We start from the raw sequence: 7,882 nt of genomic DNA on the forward strand, positions 1-7,882 counted from the left end.
CCACCGCCACCGACCTCGTCCCTCCCTCCCCTCTCCGCATCTCCCGGCCACCTCTACGCCCGAGGAGATCGAGCGAGCGCCCGAGCGCGCCCGTCTTCGCAGCCTCCTCCCACGATTCCCCGCACCCGAGCCCCACGAGAGGAGCTCTTCCTGTGGTTTTGCACGCCGGCGCCGGCGACCACCAGCCACAGCTTGCCAGAGCCAGCAGATGAGTGCCACCCTTCTTCTCTGTTCTCTTCTTCCCATGCTCTCTTTCTTCCTCCTTTTTCTCTCTCACACATCTCGATTACTCTCTCTGTCTCAAACAGTGCACTCCGCCGCCATGGACCTTGCAGCGCGCCGCCCTGATGCCAAGTCCCTCCTCGTCGTTCCTGCGCCGCCTAGCCGAAGCCTCGCCCAAGTCCAAGCGCCGCCGCCGTTTGCCTCCTCGCCATGGCCTCCCCTGCATCGTCTGCTTCGCGGACAGAGCTCCGTCTCCGTCAACGTGTCCTCCCGCCGTCTCTGTTCGCTGTCGGGCTCGATCGACTCTAGCAGCACCCCCACGGTGACGCTCCGCTCGGCACCCGAGGTATATCCCGGCTTCATCGATTTTAGATATGTGCTTGTTCTCGCAAGTTAAGATGGATCTAGCGCCGTACGCAGATGCAGAGGTCTTGCGGTCTCTGTTGCTCGAGTTATCTACTGTCGTTCGAGTATATTTGCCTGCTTCCTTTTGACTGGGTTTATTGTGTATGCAGTAGTAGTCATGTCCACGCGTTCTTGTCTTGAGGCGATGGCAATTTGTTTAAAACCGCAAGGCAGCTTTGCTTTCTACAGTATCTCCTTCCTTGTTTTGTTCTGTGTAGTACGTCTTGGTTGGTCAAAAGCTACTAAAACATTTACTGTTCTGTCGACCGAGGCCTGAGGCAGAGCTAAGGCTTGCCGATTATTGCTTACAACGCCAAGTTGCAATTAGCTGGGATGTGTAGCGTGGCTAGCTTGTGTTGATTGGTTTTGAGATATAATTGGAAACTGATTGTGTGTCAGTACAACAAACGTGATGTTTTTTTTGAATAGCAAACGTGCTGATGGAAGTGTCTTTTCATACGTGATTCTGATTTGCACTTCTCGGTCAAAGGCATCTCTAGTACGTGACACACTTTGGATGTGCAAACTTGGTTTTGTTTTGCATGCTTACTTGTTTAGTGAACTTGATGCCATGCTTATTTCATATATCTAATAGTAACCTGCAAAAAAATATTGTAATTGCCAAGCTTGATTTGTTCTACTTGCCTGCTACAAACTATTCAAATAACTACTACTTAATTAGTAGCATGTAGACTGGATTATTATTTTGTCAACATTCTATTCTAGAGATATTTACAAAAGCATGTGTTGTCCATCCCATGTAGCAATCACTGCTAGTTTGTATTGAGCAAATAGAGCACCGCACTGTAGCTAGCCTCGCGCGGCAGCTGCCGCCCGGGACGCGGTGTGCGTCGAGTGCAGTATAGATTTTCCAATCTTTCTTTCAAAATGACAAGTTGTATTAGTACACCATCATGGGACAAAAGTAGCTGAACTGCACTTACTGTCAGGTCAGGGTGGTTTATAGTGTTGCCTTTCATCAAAATCTCAAGGGGCCTTCTCAAATCAGCTATTATTTTTTTCGCATTTGCAGTGAGCTTTAACCGGAAAATACCATTATCAGTCTTTTCGAAATTGTAAGACACACCTGCATGAAATGGAAAACTAGTTACATCTTCAAACTCACCAGTAGATATAAGCTTAAGCTTTTTGCAGTCTCAAACAATCACACAAACAATATAAATTCAGAAACGAAGCTACATAAGATTAGCAGCATAACACTTGTGATTTAGGCTTATCAAGGAGAGGAAGGGGATATCCCTATTTACTAATGTTACAGATTCTTGGATGTGTACCTTGGTTGCAGTCTTGCAAGTGATCACACAAATACATGTGTAAACTAGTGTATCTACCAACAAACTCTTGCGGTGATTCTTGAAAATGAATCACATCTGAGCAGAAATAACACATAGTCCTGAATTTAACAACAACCAAAAAAAACTTGCATACCAATAGGAACACCAAAAATATTGTATGTACGCATACTACCCCCAATCAAAATTACTTGCCATATTTAGCCCCTGAAAACAAACAAGGGCCAGTTCTGGCACTTTTCATCTCTAAAGGAGAGATGGTCATTTAATTGAGGAGTTGTAAACATGACATATTAGTGATGCATCATCATTTATTATTTTTATGGAGCAAACACACATGATAGGCTCAACAGCTGGCGTTGAGTTGTTAGAGCTCAACGCCAACATATATGGTGTTGAACCGTGGCCTCCTTCCTTTGACCCTTGGGTGAATTACAAAAGTGAGTGTTGGCTTGTTATATAACGAGCTGCAGTGCTTGGCCTAGAAAGATTCTTCCATACCCAGTAGCAGCGTTCATCCTTTACTCTATTTTTTCTCTTTTCTTTATTCATGCACGTACTGGTTTAACTTATTTGCAAGCTTCTGCTCCAAGATGGCAATCACTGATGCCTACTCTGTTGTTTCACCTTGTGCTACCGGGAAAATCACATGTGGTGGATGGCTTGAGGCAGGCAAAAATGACAACGACGAAGGTAGCGCAGTTCAGCGCCATCCACTCTCGCGTTGAACACAAACAGCTCAACCCTGGGGTGTATGGCGTTGAACGTGTTTGTTCCACAAAAGTGCTAAGTTTTTTCAAATACCAAAGTGTATGTACCATGATGTTAGCTTCTTAAATTCTGCTACTAGGACATCGATTCTTGAATAGTTTGCTTATAAAGTTTCCTAGTCATTCAAGCTTATAAAGTACTCTACTCAGGCTAACATGAAAAGTTCTATGGAACAAGAGGTACCAGAAGGTGGAGAACAAAAGAGTGATGTTGGTGTTGTTGCTGACCTTTTCTCACTAAAGAATCACCGGTGGAAAAAGGGCCTTTGGTCGCGGTTCGCAACTGCCATTAGTCGCGGTTGCGCAACCGCGACCAAATAGGCGCGACTAAAGGCCCCCCCCTTTAGTCGCAGTTGCTTAAGAACCGCGACTAAAGGCCCGTCCACGTGGGCGCCAGGCGGCCGTCGGGGCGGAGGACCTTTAGTCACGGTTCTTCTGGCCAACCGCGACTAAATGCCGCCGCAGGTTTAGGGTTTTAGCCCCCCCCCCCCTAAACCTGTTTTCTGTTTAATTTGTATTGTTTTATTTCTTTTGTGCTTTATTTTAATTTTGAAGGAGTTTCACATATTCTACGGTACTACATACATGCATATGAATGTACAATTTCAAACAAATTTAAAATTAGAACCAAAAAGAATTCAAGAGGAATATACAATATATATTCAATATCATCGGATGACCATATACAATTTTGAACAAGTTTCATACATAATTTAATGCATATAAAGTTCTACGTCCTCGTAATGGTGTTCTCCTTTAGGATGGAGGACTTCCCTCCTGAACCATCCAGCTAGTTCCTCTTGAAGTGGTCGGAAGCGAGCTTCTGGACTAAGCATCATCCGGAGGTTATTCCTCTGAGCATTGGTATCACTCGGAACCCGCTCAGAGGTGTATCTCCGGATCATCTCACAGACATAGTATGCACATAGATTGGTCCCCGCTGGCTGAATATCCTCACCATTCTTAGCCTTTGACCTTTTGAATTCTAGCTCTTTTTTGAGTTCACCGACCTTTGTATCTACGAACCGTCTCCAAACCCTACGAGGCAAAGAAAATTAAATGAACAAGAGAGTTATTAGTTACTTGATATTAGGAAATGAACGAAATAGGCCGATCGATATAGAGCGCAAATGAATGAAAATAATTACTTCTGCAGCATTCTTCTCATGCCGCCCCAAAGCTTTGGATCCTTATTCAGAGAGTCGTGGACGAGACATTCTGAGGTGTCAACTTTAATTACTAGCAGAATCCAGTGGAACCTGCGGACACGATACATGCACAGTACGTCATGCATAACTCATCGATTAGCCGGCCACATACCATGCATGGAGTAAACAAAAGAGAATGTGCTCAAGACAGAAACACTCACCCAAAATGGTAAGGAAATAGAATATCACTTTTGAGTTCCTGCTTTGTAAGAAACTGCCACAGGTCTGCCTCCATGTCGGCGGGGTGATGCTCCAACACATATCCATTAACGATGTGTGGGTCAATGAACCCTACATCATGGATGTTCCTTACTCTGCATTCCTTAATCTTCATTCTGCATGTATAATAGCGGACACAACAATATAGTTAGGACATATATATAGTGCAGGCAATATGAACGAGATGGGGTAGAAATAAATCACTTACAGAACGTAGCAACTGATGATAGATTTGTCGAGCTCGCGCAGATTGAAAAGCTGGAACAATTCACTCAGATGAATTTGTACATAGTAATGTTTGAAGTGATGCTCATATCTAACTTCCGCATAAATATATTCTTTGGCGTTTTTATTTTTTATGTAACCCTTGTACCATTTCAGCAGACCTTTCATTTGTGGAGGTAGATCCTCTTCCTGCGCAGGCTCGACGAGAGGCCCATTCTTCACATATGTAATTACTACCTCCTTCACTGGCGCCTCATCAAGGCCTAACAGTTCACGAAGAGTAATACCTAAGTTGGCCGCTTGTTCTCTGGCACTCGTTACAGTCAATTCATGTGCTGCCGCAGCTGCTATGATATCGGGGTCATCCAGACCGGCGGCTTTCACTATAAGCGGGGCAATCGATTGTTTACTTTGTTCCCCGAGCTGGGCAACTCGTTTCCCGCTTTTTTTACTTTCTAATTCCGTTTTCTCGGCCTCCTCCAAGGCTTTGTTCTCCTGGTTCTCCGCCCGCTCTTTCTTCTCCTTCAACATGAGTGCCTGCCTACGAAGTTCACGTGCATAGTCGTCAGGCAGATTCTTCGCGGCTTGGGACGGTGTGCTCAAAAATGATTTAGCCCACTTCTTTTGCTCATCAGAAAATACTGGCTTGGGCTCGGGCTCTCTTTTCTTCTTGCAGTCCGCCTTCCATTTCTCATGATCAGCAGCCGCGGCCGCGGCAGTTTCCTCGGCACTACGTTCCCAAGGCCTTGTGGGGAGAGGCTTCAGTGATGGCTCCGGTACCTTTGTGGTCTTAGGTACATAAGGGTCCGGGTTAATAATCCAGGACTGCTTCTGCTTCTTTGCCGGAGGTGGATTGGGGGGCGGCGTCTGATCACCCGCCGGACGAGGACTGGGGGACGGCGTCTGATCACCCGCCGGACGTTGTGGACTGGGGGGCGTCGGCTGACGTGACGGAGGTGTAGGTGAACCGCCACCACCGTAGGGGGGTGGACTTGTTGTCCTTGGCGCCTCGCCTGGAAACTTGATAAACTTCTTTTGCCATAGAATGAAATGGCGCTTGACATCTCCAAGTCTTTTCTCCCCTTCAGGTGTAGCAATGTCAATCTCCAGGTCCTCAAACCCTTGGACTATGTCCTCCACCGTGACACGAGCATAGCCATATTGAATGGGGTTGTTGTGGTGGAGTGCTCCAGGTAAACATGGTAAAGCATTGCCGATGGCTACCTTCATGGACATGTTCCCGATAGGATAATACAGATGACATTCTTTCATCTCCTTTATATCGTCCACGGGGTAGCGAGGAGGCTCCGGTGCAGTAATTTCGACCACCAGAGGCTCCGGTGCAGTAATTTCGACCACCAGAGGCTCCGGTGCAGTAATTTCGATCGTCGGTGCATCTGCACCAGCCGGTGGGGCCTCCGTGGAAGCCACACTGCTTCTCCGCTGCTGGCTTCTGAGATCCGCTGGATGATCTTCATGCTGCGCCCGAGCTGCATCTCTTTCGGCTACTAGTACACTCACGGTTTTCTTCATCACATCCATTTCCGATGCCAACCGCGCCACAACATCTGCTTCCCGATCCATCTTTCTCTTCCAGCTTCTGTAACCGTACGGGTCATTGTTCTGGGGGAACCCTATTTTCCACGGAATGTGCCCCATGCCTCGTACACGTCCTCCGTGTTCAGGATTCCCGAGGGCTTTTGTCAGCGCGTCGTTCTCTCTGTTGAACTTGATCTTCCCCTCTTGAGCATCCCTCATTGCGTCAATAAGGGCTTGGGTGGGTTTAATTATTTTGCCCCGGTAAACACACTCCCCTGTCTCCGGGTTCAGCGTTCCCCCATGCCCGTACCACCAGCTTTTGGCCCTTGGGTCCCATCCCTTCGTACCTGGACGGATTCCTCACGCCCTCAGCTCGTTCTCCATCTTCTCCCACCTAGGCTCCCAAAGGCGATACCCTCCTGGCCCCATAATATGATTGTACTCCTTCTTAGCCGCATTTTCCTTATTTTTTTCGATATTTGAATGAACTGCTCCGATTTCTTTTGCTTCACAAATTCTGGCCAATCATGTTTCAGTTTCTCATATTGTCCTTTGAAATCCGGAGTCTTGTTCTGCTTGACAAAGTCATGGGCTAGATTTTGCTTGAATTTCCGGAATGCGTCGGCCATCTTATGAAGAGCGAACTGTTTGACTAGCCTCCTCCTCTCCTTGTTTTCCTCAATCTTGTTACCCTCCTCATCGAATTTGTTGTATTCCGGAGGTAGAACGAAATGTTCCATAAGCTTCTTGAAGCAATATTTTTTTGTTCTCTTATCGACAAAAGTGAAACCAGCAATTCGTGCCTTCTTTGGCTTATTCCACTCCTGGACGGTGATCGAGACGTTGTCTCTAACAACGGCTCCGCATTGGTTGACAAACTTGGTGGCATTCTTGCGGGGCTCCAGCGGCCTGCCGGTTGCACTGTCGACAACCTCGATGGTGCATGTTTCTCCTCGTTTCATCGTCTTGGTTGCGCCACGCTTTGACGACGTACTCGATTGTTTCGACGATCCGGCCGAGGGCTAAAATAAGAAAGAGAGTCGCGCGCGTTAGTACACACATATTTATTCAAATCAGTTAGTTTGTATCACCAGAGGCTCAATGTATATATATACCTCGGCGCCGGAGGTGGTTGCTACTTCCATTTGAAGATCGTCGTTTATCGACGTTTGTTCGGCATCATCTTGCTGACGGCACCCTTCATCTTCACCGTCAAGGTTCAGATAAGAAGAGATATCATCTTCTTCTTGTCCGGTCGACACATATAGAATATCGCCGTTTATGATGCCGAACATATGTGCTTCACCGTCCGGATCATAGTTGTCCATAATCGGGTCAGCTCTATCGTCCGCCATTATGTCAGTCCTGAAAACATGTAGTAAAAACAAATTAATAAAGTGAAGAAGGGGGGCGGTGGCGGTGGCGGTGGCGAAAGGGCGGTGGCAAAAGGAGGGGGCGAGGAAGGGGTGGGAGAGGGTGTCCAGGTAGAGCGCAAGACGGGGCGGCAGACGACGGCGTCACGGAGAGGGAGGCGAGGACAACACACATGTATAACCCTCGCCGCCCCCTCTCGATCCCAAAAAAACACCGCGCGCATCGCCGCCCCCCTCGCCGCCCCCTCTCCGTATATGTGCGGGGTCGTGTACATTTTTTTAAAGCGGGATCGTTGTACATTGACGCGCGGGGTCGTTGTATATATTGATTATCAAGTTTTACTTTTTTTGTTGTTAATTATCAAGTTTTATATATGTTTTTTTTGTTAATTATCAAATTTTACGGTTTTTTTTTGTTAATTATCAAGTTTTAAGTTATTTTACCGTTTTTGTTAAACTAATTAACTAGTTAAAATTAAAAAGAACAAAAAAAGAAAAGAAAAAGAAAAAATTCCGGTGGCCCGCGGCGCCCCGGGCCTCTCTCTCTCCACGATCTCGCTCTCTGTCTGAGACCGGTGGCCCGTGCGCGCGCGGCAGTACCGAGGCCG

The 7,882-nt window shown here is 46.9% G+C and overlaps 1 long non-coding RNA gene and 1 pseudogene across 1 annotated transcript; both read left to right on the forward strand.

The window, feature by feature from the left end:
- The window catches only part of LOC119358318, a 76,884-nt pseudogene that overhangs the window by 52,422 nt on the left and 16,580 nt on the right, over nt 1-7,882 (forward strand).
- LOC119356962 lies at nt 21-2,949 on the forward strand. The gene is made up of 3 exons (XR_005172098.1): nt 21-568; nt 738-2,750; nt 2,861-2,949. It is a non-coding gene; the product is annotated as an uncharacterized LOC119356962 (long non-coding RNA).

The sequence above is a fragment of the Triticum dicoccoides genome, chromosome 2A (assembly GCF_002162155.2).
Source record: "Triticum dicoccoides isolate Atlit2015 ecotype Zavitan chromosome 2A, WEW_v2.0, whole genome shotgun sequence".
Lineage (NCBI taxonomy): Eukaryota > Viridiplantae > Streptophyta > Magnoliopsida > Poales > Poaceae > Triticum > Triticum dicoccoides.